The 21721-nt window shown below is 30.5% G+C and overlaps 1 protein-coding gene and 1 long non-coding RNA gene across 15 annotated transcripts in view; one reads left to right on the plus strand and one right to left on the minus strand.

The window, feature by feature from the left end:
- LOC134718752 (band 4.1-like protein 2) overlaps positions 1 to 21721 on the plus strand; it is a 68339-nt gene that overhangs the window by 6624 nt on the left and 39994 nt on the right. The window contains exon 1 of one of the 8 annotated variants that reach the window (XM_063581508.1): positions 8511 to 8663. The exons of 6 other annotated variants lie outside the window; for them this stretch is intronic. The gene's annotated coding sequence lies outside the window, so the exon portion shown is untranslated. Of the gene's footprint in view, positions 1 to 8510; positions 8664 to 8739; positions 8885 to 21721 lie in introns of those variants that run through there. One more of the 8 variants, XM_063581516.1, reaches the window with a different exon arrangement.
- Positions 3570 to 21721, minus strand: part of LOC134718802 (uncharacterized) — a 42809-nt gene continuing 24657 nt past the window's right edge. For all 7 annotated transcript variants that reach the window (XR_010107446.1, XR_010107445.1, XR_010107449.1 and 4 more), the window contains 3 exons: positions 18367 to 18462; positions 11302 to 11392; positions 3570 to 9141 (listed from right to left, as the gene is read on the minus strand). This is a non-coding gene — a long non-coding RNA (uncharacterized LOC134718802). The remainder of the gene's footprint in view (positions 9142 to 11301; positions 11393 to 18366; positions 18463 to 21721) is intronic.

Below are 21721 nucleotides of genomic sequence, written 5' to 3' on the forward strand. Positions count from 1 at the left end.
CTCAATACGTATTATAACTTTTGACACACAGTTCAAAAACATTGCTAAAGTGCAATCAATAAGGGAAAATATAATTAAAGGCCTCTTTAGCAAAGGTTTCAATACGGATGACCCGGTCTGTATCGAACTTTTCTAGATACAGCAGCCATCTTTGATTTCAGATTGCAAAGTATCAAAATAAACCCATAAATTGAGTATATCCATCATGTGCCAGTGGCGGATATCTTTATTTACACATGTATATTATTTTTTTTGGAGAATTATATACACTGCATTCTTCCCTGATGCATTATTTTTCAACTTAAATGATTTAAAATAAAGGGCTACGCTTTAGCGCATGATACGCCCGTTGCTCTTTTAACTTGTCTTTCAATGAATTTATATGACCAACTAGAAATAGTGTGAGCCCTGTCAAATAATAAATAAAAATGCACAAAAAAAATTGGCACTATTAAGGCTACCTCAAATTTAACTAAGTTTGTTGTCTTAATTTTTCATCCATACATTCTATCTTGTTCACAACACACTTCCTGAGTACCAAGTACCTTTTATATTTATAAAATGGACTCGAAAGGGAGCTTATATGTGAGTTATTGTCTGAAGTGTGGACGACGGATGGACAGAAGGACGGACAACGGTATACCATAATACGTCCCGTCTGAAAGACGACGGGCGTATACAAATGGCAAAAAAAGACTACAATGACAATGAAGAGCAGCAAGAAGATAACAGGGAAAGTGAAGATGGTGAAAGTGACTCTACTGAAAGTTATGAGCTAAATGAGGAAGTAGGTGATGAAAGTATGTTATCATAAAATGATATATGCCTCAGGGAACAGTTAGTATCTCAGGGACTGCTAATGTGCTTTCATCCTTGCAACCATTCAATAATAGTACAAACGTATGACATTCATGGAACCTATTTTTTACAAGAAATTTAATGTTTTAAATTGAACTAAAGATTTTACAAATTTTATGTTTTCATCAGATTTTATTAAGTATTATGTGTTACATCAATAGATATAAACAATTCACCAAAGTTTCATGGACATTGGTGAAAGCCTTTTTGAGTTATTGTCCGAAGTGTTAAAATCCCCCTTTTTTTATGAATAAAGCCCCATAAATCCAAAACTTAAAATCTGAAATTTATAAAAATTGAAAGGGAGCTTACATCAATAGATATAAACAATTCACCAAAGTTTCATGGACATTGGTGAAAGTCTTTTTGAGTTATTGTCCGAAGTGTTAAAAGTCCACCTTTTTTTATGAATAAAGCCCCATAAATCCAAAACTTAAAATCTGAAATTAAAAAAAATTGAAAGGAGTTACATCAATAGATATAAACAATTCACCAAAGTTTCATGGACATTGGTGAAAGCCTTTTTGAGTTATTGTCCGAAGTGTTAAAAATCCCCCTTTTTATGAATAAAGCCCCATAAATCCAAAACTTAAAATCTGAAATTAAAAAAACGAAAGGGAGCTTACATCAATAGATATAAACAATTCACTTAAGTTTCAGGGACATTGGTGAAAGTGTTTTTGAGTTATTGTCCGAAGTGTGGACAACGGACGGACGGACAACGGTATACCCTAATACGTTCCGTCCCGGGCGTATAAAAAGGGGGGGGGGCTCCAAACCAAGGATTTTAACCATGGACCTACCAGTGGTGGAAGGTCGACTACCTTACATTCTTTCAGTGAGTCGACCTTGAGAATATAAGAAAATACAGTACAGATAAATTGTATGAATCAATATACCTGTGGAGTCATGTAATTCTATTAAAAGTAACTTATGGAAAAGATAATTGTATGTTGGACAGACTTGACTGAGATTAATGGTAGGTTATTGAAAACACCTCCCCTTTCTCACATCGGTGAGGATATTACCAGACAATCAAGGCCAGGTAAGACACTATTGTCAATCTTAAAGGTTTTACTTTTCTATTGTTCAGTACGATTAACACCTTTTAATAGCTTTTCATTAAGGTGTTTGGTTTTTTTCGTAGCTTCAATCACAAGATGATACTTCACATATAAATCAGCTGTAACAATACATAATCCTCCGATTTACATAATAAGTGTTATATTATCTGATATAAGGTGGATGAGGGGCATGAACCTCCTAACTCAGGTGAATTGTAAACTAAGTACAATCCTTATAATATGATAATTTTGATATACAGTAAGATGTAAAGTAGATGAGGGGCAATTGCACCTATTACTTAAAGTTTTAAAAGTGAAAAATGAAAGAAAATATACTTTGCAAAAAATTGACAATTTTTTTGCATTGTTGCATTTAACAGAAATATGTAAAAACTGTCTTATGATTATAACAACCCTCTCATAAGTTTAAACTTAAGCGCTTGTACATTCTTAAATCTACATATAATCCCTATCATTTTGTAAACAAATTATGTCCACATGGCTAACTTATTATAGGTCTATATACAATGGCCAGCATTCCTCGGATACCTACCTTACCTATTCAAAGGTTATGTGTATCTCGTCTTTAATCACCATCTGGCAAATTTTAAACAAACTTGTGCATAAATCATCTCTAAATTAATCCTAGCTTTAATGTCTTTATAGAGTACTTGACATATACCAATCCAAATGTTTAGGTAGGTGTTGATGAACAAGATTCAAAGGGTCAGATATTTCATTTATTACTATCTTATTCTTATTCTATTACTATCATAGTTGTATTCATAAATGTTGAAACCAAAGTATTTCAAAAAGGTCAGAGAAAAAATGTAATTTATGATATTAGATAATTGCATTTCTTCATACTGCAAACAGAAATCTTTCTTCAACCCTCATCAAGTCAACACAAAGTTTCAAATCCACGATATGCACTACTAACAAAGTCCTCTTATACAGAGATAGACTTTGAGTAAGTTCAGAACTTTCAAAAAAGGGTAACCCATGTCCTTTACTTTAGAACTCATGCCATTGCAGGTAAAATATAAACAATAGAAGCAGTTGTATGGTCCCATTCCTCACATGGTGTGAACAATTTTAAATGAACATGCTGAACTTCAAATTCACATAACTTTCTCTCACCAAGGAAGTCAATGTTAGTATAATACGTCATGCTCACATGTACCTTATAATGCACTGCTTTCTGTCAAAGCTTGGGATTAAACAAAGAAAAAAATACTAACCAATCATCACATATAACATATAGGTCTAATATTGTTTCAATGTTGCAAAGCCCATCATGTGAAAAGACCAACTTAAGACTTCTTTAATTCTTCTCTTTTTGTGACTAGATAGGTGTTGCAAAAATCAAACACTTTTTCAATTTTACCTTTTCCAGAAATCTCAATAATTAAATAATTTCTGAATGTTCACTTTACCAGGATACTACATGTATCATGATATGAGTTGAGGATGCCACAATTTTCAATGGCATTTGTCTGAACTGCACTAAAAAGAAAATGCAATACATACTGTAATACATGTATTCATTGTGTGTATGAGGGATGTGCTTATAGTGGCCTCCCTTTCTTTTGTAACATATCATGCACTCTTAAATAACTATTCAAGTCATTTATAACAAATCTTGGCAAAGTTAAGAAACAATTTAATACCCAAGAGATCAATATAACATTTGATTTAAACTATATATCAGTAGAAAAAAAGATAAATGAGTTAATTTTATAGGGTTGAACAACCAACCAGTTACTGTTCCCATCATATTTAATGAAGCATTAGTAAAAGTTGTACAGAAAAGGTAAATGGCCTTTTGACATTTGACCGCTAACAAAGGGAAAGAATAAAACATTCATCACTGCAAATTAGCTTTTGACCGAGACAAATTACAGGTAAAACATTTCACAAAAGATAATGACTGAATGCAAAACACTTTGTCAAATCTGTGAAATGACAGGTTTTCCATGGTGACTCATTTAAGTAGAGCATGATATATTGTTGCATTACCTGAGACAACCTTGTGGAATTCATTGTTTACTAAAGGGATAAGTCATATATACATTAAAGGGCCCTTTAACATAAGGCAATATGAGTATATACTAAAATTGTTTCAGTACATTAAATTGTTTGTTGAAAAAAACCAAGATATGTCACTATCTAAAAGCTTATTAATGAAGTAGTCCTGAAATAACAGGGTAGGGGGTCACTTAATGAGAATTAAAGATAATTCAAAGGCTACCTTTAAATAATGTTTTATTACATATCATAATTTCGTTTTGTTAGATCTAAAAGTTAATAAAATTGGCTGTCAGAGTTTTGTTCCTACAAAGATATAAGTAGGCAAAGCCTGCAGATAGTCTCCTAACAGCACAGTAGGAGAAATGCAAAAAAGTTAAAGCTTGTATTTCAGTACGAAAAAAATTGTAAGACAGAGCAATGATAAACACAAACTCCATTCAATAAGCCTTTCCATTTAGGTTGATAAGAAGCAAAACATCAATAGTAATCTAGTCTTAAAAGGAGGCTCGAGGGTATAAAAATTTCAGAAAAAAATTAAACATTTGTTTTTCAATACAAATTTTATTTGTTACCTTTTGTAGTTGTTACTTTATCATATGGTACAAAAAACATTCAAAACAGTCAATTCGTGTTGGCTCCAGATGACTTTTAAGATGTATACATCATTGAAACAGTTCCAAATTATCTCCCTTTGGTGGAAAAATGCCATTTTTTGGCTTTAAAATTGAAATAGCTTTTTCAACTCATCGGTGACCTATATTTTTTATTATAATTTCCATATAAGCTGTACTTAAACTAAATTATTGTAAAATTTGAGCGATTTCTGTAATAAATTTCTTTTTTTTATTTTGATATTAAATTTATTTCTCCTATTATTTCAACAGAAAAAAAAACACTTATACAAAAATGTATGTTTCTTTCGAAGGCAGATTGTGAGCGCAAATGAACGGTGACCCCACTTTTTTATTCTATTTTTCTATTAACTTTAGGATAAAGTTCCTTTATAGAAAAATATAGAGAAATCCTATATAAATGATTTAGACCCGCGAACCCCCTTAAGTTTAATCTTTATTTTCAGCAATGCATTAATATGTTAAAGCCTTTTATGTTATCATTAAGAAACTGCTTGTTCAAAACCAACAAAAAAATAAAATAAATGTGTAGAATAAACTTATAAGGGACATGATATAAGCTTGCATAATGTATTATCCAAAAACCATTTATGTCATATTCCTACTCCTCCATTAGGTTTAGCATGTATGGAGTTATATTCTGGAACAGTAAAAGGGGTAACACTTTTGAAATTCCCCTGTATTTAGAATTAAATAATGATGATATAAGAAGATAAAAACATTTTTTAAAACATATACTGAATTTCTGATTTTCATGGTAGATTATAACGATACAGCAAAGGTATTTTATTTGACTCATTAAGAAATGGCCAAATAAAAATATTATAAATACAAAAAAATTAAAAAGGAAATATATTATTCATTTTTGGAAAGACTGATATTTCACTTTGTTATTACCTGTCTGAAACAATTGAAGGGACACAACTCTGAAACCATTATTGGTCTGTTATTCTGTAAACATTCAATCTTCACCCTTTTTTTCTCTAATCTTCAAAAAATTAACCCCTTTTTTTTCTCTAATGTTAAAAAACCCCACCCTTTTTTTCACTAATCTTCATTTTTTTGGCCCGTTATTCACTAATCTTCTTTTTTTTGCCCGTTATTCACTAATCTTCTTTTTTTTGGCCCGTTATTCTCTAATCTTCATATTTTAATGGCATTATTCTTTAATCATCTAACTCCATCCAAACCCTCTTACAACTCGAAAATAAGCACACGGACCCTCCATTTTTTCTGCTTTTTTTGTTTTTTTATTTACATACTTTCAATCTATAACAGTCTTTAAAAAAGCTTGTTATTTTTAAACAGAGTAGCGAACATCCTGAAGTTAGAATTTACAGTCAGACAGACAGGCTTACATAAAGGAATCCTACTGGAACTTATCACAAATCCTTGGTGAAATGTTCTACTTTATCATCTGCAAACAGACTTAATATATTAATCATCTTAATATACTATTTACAATTTTGTGAAATGTGAAAGAATGGAAAATCTATCAGTCTCAAAATCTACATTTTATACATACATTTATCATTGTCTCAGAAAGAAGCTAGGATTTCCTTTGATTAATTCATTTTAAATATAGTATCTTATAATTCTATTACATAAAACAGATCTATGCAAATCAAATTATTTTCATCAAACCAAAGAAACACGATTGAAACAATCAATTTCTGTAAAAATTGTATTAAACACACATTCTAGTCTTAACCTGATCAATAATAAGCATTGTGAACATCTATTTTCAATTACAATGTTATGAACTGTGGATTCATTTATTTTCGTGGATACCAATTTTCGTGGATTGAGGAAAACTTACATGTTCGTGGATATTTGATTTCGTGGTTTTGCCGAAGTCTGCGTACTAGCCACGAGAAAAATTGTCATTCGTTGAACATTTAATTTCGAGGTTCAACTGTTCCCACGAAAATTGGTATCCAACGAATAATAATGAATCCACAGTATTCAAACAAAGCAATGTTTACAAGAAGGCTAATCAGGATCAATGTAAAATCACATTCGTAGACAAATCTCATTTCTCCTATTTTTTTAAATACATTTAAATAAATCATATTGATTGAACTACTTTCCATCCTCAGACATGTCAGGTCATCATGCAACCCAAAGGTTTCATTTATAGGATTTCTAACTTGACATGCATGGAGCTCAAATGTATGCTACCTCTGTATACTCATACTAAGATCCAAAAGAAACAAAAAAGAGATATACTTATAGTAAACAGTAGGTGTATATTAATTCATTCAGACATTCTGAGAATCATGCTGGTTCCAGATTGTTTTCAAAACACACAATTGTTTTTGTAACATCTGGTTATGAAAAGTGTTGTATCATCTTTTAAAATTAATGGGTCTCTTTGCTTTCCATCTAGGTTGATAATAATAAAGTGAAAATGTGAAAAGTTATTTTCACTGGATTAAAACAGTGTTTTTGATTTAATATTAAAGGAGATTTCATTTTTTGTTTATTACCAAATAATTCTTTAGCAGACTTTTTGGGGTAATAAAACTTCAATGCTTTCCAAACTCTCCATCTTTTGCCTGAATTATTTGAGTTTATGTTGCATTATTTTCAACCTCTCACACTAAAAAAAAAACAAATTGTGTTTTAGGTGTTGAAATAAATATTATAGTTTGAATTATAAAGAAAAAACTTGTTTTATAAAAAAATGTAGACTTTTTAGTCTGAATAGATGATTTCCATTACAAATAAGTGTATACATGTACATCTATAGTATAAAATAACCATATCTAAGTACAATATATATAAATCCCACATTCCATTGTAAAATGTGTTACCACATTACATACTTGTCATTGTTATAATGTCTGATCAATATCTAAAAAAAGTGAAAATACATACAGAACAGACTCAAGGTTAAAAATAGCAATAAAATAGATTTGCTGACTGTTGTACTAACTTACTAACCCAATATGGAATTAAAGAGAAGGGGTCCTATTTAGTCTTAAGTAAATAACTTAAAAAATTAAAGTATTTCAGTTTGATGCATTAAAGTGAAATACGAATTTGAGGGTTTTTTTTAAAGACTTTAAATTTACACCCATATTGGCCAAAAGTAGAGATATTGATGAAAGTCGTAAAATCAGAAATAGAATTTCTACCACATTTAGGCAAATAACTATCTAGTCATTGTTTAAAGAATATTGAAATTTTACCTAGAAAACAGGGCCATTCTTTTAGGTCTTTCATAATACCTATACATGTTGATTATAAAATATATGACTTGTTTCAAAAATATTTTGTTTATAATAAAAGTAAACTAAGGTTTCTAGAGTAGAGATTTAGGGTTTGAAAATCCTCAGATATAAAAACTAGTATAATCAGGTCTATAATGGCACCCCATGATTTGAATAAAATTTTGGTAAACATCACACAAATTGTATTAGAATGTTCTATAATTGAGTTCTGGCGAAGAAGTTGATTTTATAAATTACCATGAATTGCCCAGGCATTGTGATCATCTCTCAAAAAGTAATAAATAAATGCAAAAGTGTAGAAATTCTATTAACTTTGTTAATTTGATTGGTGATTTAAATGAACAGATGCTACTACAGCAGAAACGAGTAGTGTTTTATGAACTCTTCTCTAGATGAGATAGGGTTAAAAAATGTAATCATGCAGAGTAACAGGAGGCTTATAAAAATTCATCATGTCAAGATCAAAATATCTATTGATGTTTCGAGATAAATAAACCTTTAGATTTGCCTGGGGAAATAAATTGAATAGTTCTGCTCTATCAGCAACTATTGAAGCAAATTTCTGCTCATAAAAATTTCAATTAATAAAATGTGTATATAATTTTTCAAATTTTGTATTCAGTTGTGAGATAACTTTCTCATTGAGAACTTGTAAAAAGTTTACCTGGATAGATATTTAACAACATACACTTTGACACAACCCCCTAGAGCATGAAATAATTGTCAATATCAGTCTAGTCAGATATTGTGTTAAAATACTTTAGTCACACAGGATAATAATTCTTAGAGGAATAAATAACAAAAAAGAACAATTCCCAGGTGTGGGAAATAATTACAAAAAGGTAAGTACTTTTAATTAGACCTTAAATATCATGTTTCCCATTAGGAAGTAAATTAATACCTTTTTACAGTTTGATCATATATTCATTACTTTAGGACTGGATTAGTGCCAGTTTTCTGTGATTTATTACAAAAATAAAGTATAAGGATTTGTGTACAAAAATGTCTTACATCGATCAATTATGGGAAATTCCTTAAGAAAAACATTCATAAAAACATAAGGGTAAGTTGCTTTTTTATTGAATTTTATAACTTGTACTGTACTAAATATGATGATCTGTATATTAAATTGAATAGCTACAATGGCTCTCCATGGGATTTCTAGGAAGTAAAAACTCTCCTAATGTGGGAGTCCTAGGAAGTATATGTCAAACTGTTGTTCCTAATGTAATAACTGAACTCCAGGCATTATTATTAATGTTGATATGATCAGAAACATGTCCATGTTCTTTCACTGGGTAGTATCCTGGGATTTATCTCCTACAAAATATAACAGTATTATATTGTTTATTCTTTTGCAACTATATAGTCTGACCTCAATCTATTTTATCATCTGTGGTGGCAGATTGCTTCTCCAATGTTATATTTTTTTTAAATAGCAAAAAAAGTGCTATACTTTCTACCACCACAATACTCTTGAGACAATACTATACTTTATTTGTCATCTAGGGGCTTTTTATAGCTTACTATGCAGTATTGGCTTTGCTCATTGATGAAGGCCCTACAGTGACCTATAGTTATTAAAATGTCTGTGTCATTTGGTCTCTTGTGGAGAGTTGTCTCATTGGGAATCATACCACATCTTCTTTTTTTATATTTATCACTGTGTTTACAACATGCACACTTTTATTTATAAGGCATTTCCATTCATTAAATAACTATTGCTTTTCAAACAATATCCTGATATTTCATGAAAGTTGCTGTACTTAGAAGCTGAAGCAGTCCATTCATAATGTCGATCAACTGACTTATCTTATTCAGCATAAAATTAAGTACATAAAGATAGTAGTATGTAAATTTTTGGTTTACAGCCAGGTTTAATTCTGATTTATATATTGTTGTTTTGTGGTGACAAAAGATGACAACACAAATGCATATAATATGATGTCACCATACAAATGCAAGTAGCTGCTTCAATATTTTAAAGGTAAACATGAGGAAATATTTACATGAAATTAATAACTAGGAAGCAGGGACATAATATATGTTTCTATTTCTAAAGAAAACCTATTTCTAAAGTTAGTTCAACACACAGTAAAAAACACATAAAACAAAATATATATTGTATGCACACTGAGAGGGTATAATGGATTGGTTAATATACAATGACTTTACAAAACAATAATAGGCCATTCATCATTTTAAGTTTCTAATATCTTCTCATATTTAAACTGCCTTTGGGACAATAAAAAAACTTATTGAATTTTAGTAATATTGAATAGTATTGCTCCAAACATAATACTAAGATGTGTTATGATTGCCAATGAGACAACTCTCCACCAGAGACAGTAATGACGTAGAAGTTAACAAACCAGCTAATGATACATGCACAATATAACTCTATCTATATTTAAACGGTGATCAAACAATTTCCCGTTAATTATTTTGTAAATTTCTCATTTGGTGAATTATTTTTCTCCTCCATCTTGAATTATGACAGGCCAGTTTTATAATAAGCCCTGTATAATCTGTGTTAAGCATCTCATAACAGATTAGACTTGTCATATGTTAGGCCTGTTTTTCAGTACTGTCCAGTTTATCACCAATAAAGATAACATGGCCTTTGAGGGCACTGACTGTTATGGTCATAATGACACTTATCAGATCGAAATCAAATATTAGATTTAGGGCAAGAGTTGATTTTATTATCTTGATTTTGAATTTAAATTAGAAGTCTGGGTGTTTTAAAGTGAAACCACTAAAATTACATTTGTAAATATTTATACTTATTCAAGTGCATACTTCAGCCTTGCTTTTACGTCTAAGGTTGTAATAACAAAATGCTATAAGAACCACCAGATTACACAGCCATGTAAATTTTAAATAAGAACTTTTCAATATTTTCACCTCCTTTAAACACATAATATGTTTACAACATAAATTTGCCTTGATTGAGGCTTCAACTCATTATTTTCTTTCATCCTAAACATAAGAACTCTTAACACTTATCTTGTCTCATTGGCAACCATCCCACATCTCCTTATTTTCATATTGACAGTAGTTAAATGTATACCAAAATTGGAAAATATAACCAATTCTTACAATGATATGCACAACTCATATTTTATTTAAATCTGTTTATTATTCCAACTCTTTAAAATTCATGAGCAGGTTTCAACTATCTATAACAAATCACAACACTTAAATGTCAATGTCTTTTTCATAAAACGATAAAAGGTAACTTATAATATATGCTTTCAAGGCAAATTATCTGCACTTAAATATAAAACGAATTAGGAACGGATATGTGAATTATTGTTATGAATAATCTAATTTATCCATTTTGCATAATCAAAGGTCACAGTCCATTTTTTCATTGACTAGGAGTGGAATGTAACAAACTGAATGACCTGACAGTTTGAACGTATTATGTCCTGAGAAAAGGTGTTGTGTTATTCAATGACCATTATCTTTTCTCACCTCTCTTGACAATGTGTAACTGGTACATGGACTGTTCCCCATGTCTAATTTCTCTAGTCTATTCCTTTTGATATGAGCTGATCCTTTCTGCCTGTAAAAACAAAATTAATCTTTAAGAACAATATGAGGGTTTGTGCTATTCAATTTTCACCTTTCTCAGGTTTTTTTTGTGGACGACAGTTTTCTGTTTTCATTTTCTCTTATGATGTCGGTCTTACTTCCGCTTATGGTTTATGAATCCACCGTCCACTTTGTGGCTTTTTGACAGTTAACAGGAGTAATTACTCCATTTCAATAAATGCTGAACACTTATTTTAAGGTTGCTTGTTTCTTTTTTTTTTAATTTCTCCCCCTTGTATACTTTCATGTAAGGAGTTTTCTATGACATATTTCAAAACCTTATTGAACTCTTTAATATTCAAAGGCAGAAAAATGCAGGTCATTGCATCAGTGTATAACTATTTTAAGTGTTTGACTTTATTTGTGTGCTGATTAACTGTTTACCATATTTGGATTTCAGCTTAAATGAAAATGTTATTGAACAGGTTTAATGTTTTCTTTAATCTTAATATTTCAAGAAAAATAAACTTTACATGTCTTCATTTAAAATGAAAATCCAGTGAACTGGAATATATTCATTTCAAGGTCAAATCATTATAATCTCAGCTGGTTTTAGTAAACATGAATAAATAGAGGTTTTTAAAGTCTACAACAAAAATTTGCATTTAACAGGCTATTATTTGAAATTGGAATTATTTTTAATTATGGAATTTTTGCTTGATTTCTTGTTAATGTTTATTCTGTACTGAAATGTTCTGTGCTGCACACAACACTTTCTATTATAAGGAAAATAGTATATTTTCAATAGAATGTACTGTGCTGCGCACAACACTATCTAACCAAAATACATTGTATGGAAAGTGTTATTAACCGCTCAAAAGATTATAATATCAAATAAACATGGAATTTATCAAAAATTTTATACACAAGAAATTATGAAAATTCAAAGTTCAAATAATAGCCTGTTATTAGTAGGTTTATCAAAAATTTTGGATATCAAAGTTTTATATTTAAAGCTAGACAAATCATATTCTAGCATTTAGGTTAAAACAATTTTACAAACATTTCAACTTCTCCTTTTATAAATCACTGCACTCAGGTATAATTTAGAAAAAATCTATTTGTTTAAAATTAAGGTTTAAAGTGGCCACTTATTTTTATGTATGGAAGCACTGAACATTACCTATCAAAAAGACCATTTTAACAAACTTTAATATATAAATTCAATACATGACAAGATGTTGTCAAAATGACATCAAAACAGTTTGTTTTACATAAATTATATCATAGTTAATCAAGAGAATTGAAGAGCAAAAGTGAAAATATTACAATCATCCTGAACTTCATTTTATAATGCAAAAACAGTATATTACAAAAAATTAATTTGATCAAATTATCCAGAAATTATTGAATGTAAGAGACATAATTTGCAATTTTCCAATCAATCAGGAACTATAACTCTTGAATAGCAAATGCCAAAAATGTCAATAACTGACTTGACCTCTATTCTATAATGAGAAACAAAATATCAAAATTTGAAATACATTTGAAGAATGGCTCACAAATTATAAAATAAAACAAAGGGTTCTTGTTATTACATGTAAACAGCTAAAGTGTCTTGTAATCAGCCTGTCCAGTTACTAACACAAATTGATAACCGGATTTTCAGTCAGGATAACCTGATTAAAAAATCAAAATTCAGTTTGAAAAAAAAATTGTCTTGAAATATATATGTTTGAATTCCTTATATTGCAAGGAATGCAAGTATTTAATTACTGAAATTGAGGTGTCTGTGTAGAGTCAGATGTACGGTCATCTCTGTTGAACATGCACGTTGAATTAATCAGACTGCAGAAAATTAAGAGCTAACTTATACTATATTGGCTGGATGCTTGTCCACTGCTAGTCATTGAAAAGTGACCTCTAGATTTTCTATTTAACTTGTGTTGATGGGACCCAACATATTGTTTTATTCAAAAAGTCCATTTGGATTTCAAATCTATGTTTGTTCTTACGTATATACTATAGAAAGGCATAGTTTTTTGCAAACCATTTATCATTTATGTATCATGCAAAAACAATTAAAATAACCACAAAAATTCTAAACTTCTTTATTTACTTCATGTAATTCTGATTACAACATAATTATTATGTAAGTTTTTTCATTTCCCTGTCAACTTTTCTGTCGCCATACACATTCTTTTAACATAAGATTGATCATAAATTCTACAAGTGAAGAGAAGCAAAAAGTTATTTCCCTTTAGGGCTTCAAAGAGAATGAGCCACAAAGTTTGAGTGGAAATTGTCCCTTTACCATTTTCAATTTCAGTGGTCGATAAAAAATATCTTTGTTTTTCTGTTTTATTGATATAATTTCCCATATCTATGCTAAATCAGCTTCAATCATCAAACAAGAGGGTGATATGTGATATTGCCCCCCCCCTCTCCTCCCTTGTGGAACTTCATAAATGGACTATACATCAGGATTGGATCCAGCCATTTATAAGGGGGGTCTAACCCAGGAGAAAAAAGGGAACCAACAATATGTCCCCATTCAAATGCATTATACTTCCAAAAAAAAAAGGGGGATTACACCATAACAGGGAAGTGAACTTATTCACCTGTCAACACCTGTGTATGTTGTTCTCACCTGTGTATGTTGTCCTCAGGTTGAGGGTAATCTGTATTTTTATACAGTATATTAATCTGGTACCTAATGTAATACAATGATTGATAGGACTGTCATTAAATGAAATAACTGATTATCATCACCTACTAGAATCTATATATAATTTCCTGTAATTATTTCACATTGTAGGGTGTCACTAATACAACACAGCATATCACGTTTTAATAACTAAACCTATATCAATCTGTAATGAAAAATTCATTATTATTTCCAGCTTGGTTGCATATGGTAAATAAGTTATTACCCAAAGTGCTTTTATATAAACGAATGACATAATTAACAGTTAGACATGTTATGTAATTAGTCGTAGAAAGTGAAACTGTTTCAAGGGGTTTAATAAGCTTTTCTTTAGAAAAACTGCTTAAAATCACCTTGTTGGATACTGTAGGCAAGTGCCAGGAGTTCAACTCTCATACAGTTGCCAAGTGAAAAAGATGGCATTGAATAGGAAAGGTCTTTTTTTTTTTGGAAGTGGTCAGGGTTATAACTGTACAAGTCATGTTTGAAGAACAAGACGCTTTTGAAAATAGGCAGCTAAATCTTCTTGGAAACTGCAAGACCCTTCCAAATTACTGAACTCTGTTTACTTTTTCAGAGGTAGTCAAATAAAGTGCATATTTTTGTATACAAGCCATCTCCTTCTAAATGAGATAACTATAGACCAGAGGGTTTAACTTGCAGATATTTTTTTAACATAATGCACTTTGAGATTGTTATTTAAGATTTCAGGGGAAATGGAGAAAAACATGACCCTAGGCAAAATAATAACAAAAATGTCTACTTTTTTGGCATAAAACTATGCACATTAAAACTTTAAGAATATTTTAATGAACAACAACACTTTAACTAGTACATCTTGCGAAACATACTAGGCCATTGGTTTTCTATTTGAATTTTTTCACATTTGTTAACTTTTCAAGCACTTTTACGGCTTATTTGTACAATTTCCTCATGGTTGATGGCCCACATTATAACTAACTTACATTCTTGGCACATGGACTTTGGAATTTGTATAAAGTGGATCATATTGCATCTCCTTATTGTTAAATAGGTACATGTATATCTAAAAGACTTTCACATGTGCATTTATATTCTTGGAAATGCAGTATTCAGGGAACTATTTCTTTTTGTCCATAATTGAGTGGGTGACATAGAGGTGCTTATTTCAGATCTCTCTTTTTTGTAAATTTTATAAGCTCTCTTTTAATTTTTTTCCCTCTTTATTCATAGATCCCTGTTTATAACCCCTAAATAGAACATATTCCTCTATCCCATATCCCAAAGTGTGTCATCCCCCTTATAATTTTATTACATGAAATTGGATAAATTCTGATTGCAAGATTTGTTATGAACCTATGCTTCAAACAGGAACTTCATTTATTTTGATGTTTTTAAAGCTGTAAATGATTATTCATACACACAAAGTTTATTTTCTTGGTTAACCTGTATTAATTACAAAGATGTAAATCTGCGATACAAATAAATCTTAAACATGACTGTACATATGTTTTCCACAGAGCATCTAAGGGGGAAATGAAGATAATCATATTTTATTTTACTGTTTTTCTTCGTGCAAACATTTTGATCAAATGGACTGGGTGAACCAAAAGAAAGAAAAAAATAATAATTTACGAGATAAAATTGTTGTTGCACAGAAAATATTACATTGTCAAATCTGATATGTGACAACATTTTTATGTTTCATTTGGATGTTAAGTATTAAATTATGGATTTCATCTAAACATCAAGTTGCTAGGAAACAATCTTTGAAAATTAAAAATAAATAAAATTTACTGACAGATTTTGTCCAAACATGCACACATTGCAATGATCAAATTTACCTTATCAGTCGTCTTCTAAATATAGAAATTAAAAGGCGTTGGTGTAGGGTGGATTAAAGTGCTTTTGTAGTTTGAATCTTTTTGCAGATTTATTATTCAAATTGAGTGTTCCCACTAGGAATTTTAAGCATGGTGATGAACTATGACCCTTATCTTCAAATTAGTGTGTACTGTACCATGCATTTATTCCAAACACATAGTACTGTGCTGAAATGGCTTTTCTTAGATCTATTTTCTTACTTTTTTGCTCTAGTTATATCAATATGAATGCAGTTTGAACATATATGTAAATTAGCCTATATTTGCTTACATCCACTTCCTTTGAAACTCATATCACATCGCCTCATTTTTATAAAGCAGGCATAATCAGGGTTTTAAGCTGCAGTACGTACATGCATACAAATGTTATAAAGTTAGTTGAGAATTCAGTTTAATCAAAAGGAGAATAATTGCAAAAATTTGATAGACTTCACTATAAATCCAGCAGCCTAGAGTAAATTCCTGTGGTCAGTGGTTACAAACTCCCTGTGCAGTCCAAAATGATTAGAATACTCTTCATATAATGCTTCAGTTCTCTATGGGAATCCTAACATTAAGATACTGGCAAATCTATTTATAACTACCTCACTACAAAATTTTACAAATCTTTATTTGAAGAAAACCACACTGTTTACTAAAGTTGAACATTATTTATACAATTGTTCTTAATTGACAGAAATATGTAAGGTAGCTCAAACCATTTATTAAAAGAACATCCTGCGAAACACAAGATGATATTTCTCAAAAAGATTTTGATGATAAAATTCATCATTCCCCCAGCAGCTGTTACACTTTCAATCTCATTAATTATGGCAGCACACAGATATATAGAATGCAGTTCTACTGCTTGTAATTTTGATCAATTTCAAAACTTTAATAAAACGTGTGTACCTTTCTAATTCAGTTTATACTTGATGAAACATTTTTACCTGCCAGGTAATCTAACACCCACATGTCTCCCGGATTTATTTTGCTATTATTTAAGATTTGAGGATATAATAAATGTGGACTATAAATTAGGTAAGGGTATTTTAAATTATCAAGCTCTGGCTTATTTACACTGCGAGAAAAAAAAAAGAGTTTTATACTGCAGTCTTTTAAAGCTTCATAATTAAAGTTACCTTGGGGAGGGGCAAGTGTGAGAGAGAGTAACATTATAAGGAAAGTGATCTTCTAATTGAGGTTTAAAATGCATTCGACCTTGCAAGATAGTTTTCACTTTAGAAGGTGACCTTTAAAGTAGGTTTGACTATACTCATGATACTAGTGAAACTAAAGATTGCTTTGTTACTTTGTAAATATAACCACAAAAAAAAAAAAGCAAAAGTTTCATTAATTTGATCCAATCAAATCATATCAATGTACTTTAAAAAAAAATGCTTTTAGATTAAATAGTTTCATAAACCAAGCAATAATCTGTTCCGCTTTTCAATTTACAATAACTACCTTTTTATTCTTGTAAGTCAACAATACTCACAATAACATTTTACCAAAGGTTCTTTATTTACTTCTATCAAACAGAATCAAAGTATTAAATGACACAACAATATTAAAGATTATATCAGCAGGTAACTAATTGTAGGTTTTGTACCTATATATATTGATGAAAATTACAATATAAATATGTATTTAAATACTTAGTACATACAGTTTTTGCATAATTGCAATAAAATAAATATGAGTAATAAATTAAACATATTTTACCACAGGGTCAAGGTACTTTGAAATCAAATAAATATGAAAATAAATAGTGATACAATCTTCAAAAGATAAGCTATTGTATCAGGTGCTTTAGGGCCAGTCAGATAAGTCCCTGTTTGAAGACATCTTTTGTGGGTAAATTGAATAGCAATACAATATTCAAAAGGGACTGTTTCTGAGGACTGTTTATACAGGGAAATGCATGTAATCTTTCAATGAAGCTAGTCAAGCTACCATGGCATTAACAAGGACAAGCCAGTGAATTTAATACTTGATGTTCATGGCTAAACCTTAGGAAAAGGGGATATTCAACCCATGAAAAAATAAAAACTGAATACAAGCATATAATATTGATAGAAATGTATGGATAGCTTTTGATCCATTTTGTCATCCTTATAACTCCTGAATTCCTTAAATGTAGTTCTTTTATAAAAGTAATTGACATTTATTATTATACCCAGGTATAGATTGCCAACTAATACCAATTTGCAAGATATTATATTCATATTCAACAGGGACTACTTCAAACCCATGGTTTTGAGGGAATTAACTGTAAGACTGACACACTGACTTGACATTATTTTTCAACTCAATTGACCCCCCCCCCCCACCTCTAGTTGGTCTTCATTCCAATAATGGCTGGATTTTTTTTCTGTGTTATAAAGACTTTATTATAATATATAATGATGATTGCCCTGAATAACATATTCTTAATCCATATCAGATATTTCTTACTTTGGGATTCTTTATCTAGATCCATAGGCATTTATAAACTGGTTAGCATTTCAGACAGTGTATCTTCTTATCTCACACAAATGCTTGACGGCTTCTCTGAAAATATATAAAAAAAACATCAATTGATTGAAATGATTCATTGTTTATTGCCTTCTATACAAAATAATACATCCTGTGTTTTAAGTCAAGCAGTTAACAGCCTCTTCTTATCTACATACTAATACATATTTCACCTATCAGAAAAACTGAAGATCTATATAGTATGGTCTCGTCATAAATCTATGTGTAGAAAAATATGACAAAAAAAAAATCAATGAATAAATATTTATTGGTGATATACTATCTGGAAGAAACTGAATACAATTCCAATGGAAAGTTATCATAATCGGTATGATTAAAATGATTATCTTTTTAAGACTATTGTTACAACAGCCTGTAAAATACAGCATGTGCTCTGGTAACGGACCATGCTTAAACTGATATAAAATAACAGACAATCAATGGAGTGTGGAAAATAAAGCTGATAAAAAGACAATCATTTCTGCATTAATACTGTATTACAATTGAGGTTCTATATGCATACCATTGCTGAGGAAACAATTCAATAGGGAATTCATAATGACATCAGGTCTCCACTTATATAATGTCAAACATGCATCTACAAAATGTCAAATGTGTGCACTATTAATTACAGAATATAATTAGTTTATCAATTCTTATTAATTGTCTTTCTATAATATACTAAAACCAAACAAAATCATACTATAAATAATGCTCTTAAAAAAATTGGCTATTAAATGAATATCTTCTTCAAATCTTTTCAATTTTTGTCACAACTAATTAGCCGGATATGGAAAGAAATGATACAAGAAACAAGATTGTCTTTGGAAATTTTAGTAATTTTGTTGCCTCAGAGTGAATTCCTTCCCCTTAAATCTTATTCCTTTACATGTAAAATTGAGAATGGAAATGGGGAATGTATCAAAGAGACAACAACCCGACCAAAGAAAAAACAACAGCAGAAGGTCACCAACAGGTCTTCAATGTAACTAGAAATTCCAGCACCCGGAGGGGTCCTTCAGCTGGCCCCTAAATGTGAATACTTTCATGTGTAGACATTCACTTTTGTAAGAAATTCCTATGTAGACCCCCATGTCTATCAACAGGATTTATAATGTTATATTTTAGAGACAGGCTATATAAAGTAGGCTAGAATTCCTATTTTCCAGATGGTCTTTGTTCTAACATTAGAAACCTCACAATATGGGCTATTGTGTTTTAATGTAGCGTTTAATCAAAATTCAATATTATATCTGTAATTATAGTAAAAAGGCATTAATTTTTATACTAATGGAAAACTGAGTCAATAGTAAGAGAAAACGATAACTTTGGATCACTACTAATCATTTTCCCAACGTCTGTGTGGTATGACTGGTAACTTATATATATTATCTGATAGTTTATAGTACTCTTAAGATATTTATAATTTATTATAAACAAACAGTTCCAGTAATAAAAGTTGAACCTATGTCTCATGTTAAAATACAAGACATTCAAAGGTTCAAATTGGTAAAATAATCCCCCTTCTTTACATTCATTTTGAGAAAGTTTAAATATATGGAAGTCAGTGGTAGATCCAGAGGAAGGTTCTGAGGGTTGGAACCCCCCTTTTTCTGGGACAATCAAGGCATTTGAATGGGGACATATAGTTGGAACTCCCCATTGTTCTTGGTTGGGACCCCCCCCCCCTTTTAAAATGACTGGATCCGCCCCTGGAAGTACATTACAAGCTTAAAGCATCACCATGATCACATTAGAATTCCCACTTGATTTAACATTATATTGTATCTCCAATTTCACATAAATATACACTTATATGTATTTAAAATTCTTTGCAATGATGTGAAAATAGTTTATTGACCTTAAAATGTAAAACCATGGATGAGGGATTTATTGGTCCAGTCAGTTAAATTTTTGTACTATAATGTCTCTGGTCCAGCTTTGCCATTTTAATAAGCGAACTTGACATATCAAAGATGTCTTCTAATTACAGGAACCAAGTATCAAATTCTTATCAAAATGTATTTGATCTGTGTGATAATACTTTCACTTGAGAGATAAATGATATCCATTAATTATAGTAGATAATCATGTCATCCTGCCAATTATATTCCCATCGGCACGGGACATTTGCGCTTTTTCATAGGACATTTGCGCTTTTTTTTGTGGACACTTGCGCTTCAAAACATAGGACAGTTGCGCTTTTTAAAAATGGACATTTGCGCTTTTCACATAGGATATTTGCGCTTTTTTTATATATATATCTATGACTTCCCTTTTCTTTTATCCGGGCTTGGGACCGGCAGGTTTGACCGGGCAGAGTTAAAGTCATTCTTTATGGTTAAAAGTTTAAAAATCATTTCATAGCACAAACATGTCATATTGTTGATATTTGTTTAAAAGTTTATGTACAGCTAAAAGTACACATTCTTATGAAATAAAACCATGCATGTACTGTCATCACAATTACAGGTCAGTTATAGCTTGATATTCGAAGCCCAATGAGTGAACAAATATTGCTCTTGTTATCTGTCCTGATTGGTACTTAAATAAATGATCGAGTTTCTACTTCTCAATTCTTGTTTGGGGAGCCTGTTCATTAATGTACCTAATCATAAACATTTTTTTCATTTACTAGTCTCTATAACTTTAAACTCCATGTTCAAGACTGTGTAAATGTGAACTAACTATAATGACAAATATAAGTTATTTTTTTTAACTTTAATGATTACTTCTCATTAAGATTACAGGTAGACCACTTTAGGTAAAAAGCGCAAATGTCCGGTCAATTTAATACAGGTGAATCAAAATTAAAAGCGCAAATGTCCATAGTATTTGAAGCGCAAATGTCCTATCGTTTTTCAGGTAAAAAAGCGCAAACGTCCTGTGCCCATTCCCATAAAGAGGTAATTACTCCAACATATGGTTTGTATGTAATGCCACTGTCTTTAGGGAAAGGATCTGGTTAATTGCTACTTAATCCTCAAGTCCCCAGAAAATGTAAACAAACATTGAAATGTCAAGAAATTCAAACCATATTCTTAAAATAGCCTTGTGGAGTTTCTGTAAGCCTATTTACATCAAAACCATGGAATTAATTATTCTTTTGTTTATATGAGTGACATGCCATTTGGAACCCTGGAACTGTTTGACCTGTACCTGAACTAGGTTGATATCATTCAATCAATATCTGTCTTTACTAGAATGCAGATCTCTCTCTTTCATCTTAGAAATATTGATAACATGTAAACTGCAATTTTTGACCTCTACTTATACTTTTATGCCACTTTTTGTA

Source organism: Mytilus trossulus, chromosome 1 (genome assembly GCF_036588685.1).
Source record: "Mytilus trossulus isolate FHL-02 chromosome 1, PNRI_Mtr1.1.1.hap1, whole genome shotgun sequence".
NCBI classification, from domain to species: Eukaryota; Metazoa; Mollusca; class Bivalvia; order Mytilida; family Mytilidae; genus Mytilus; species Mytilus trossulus.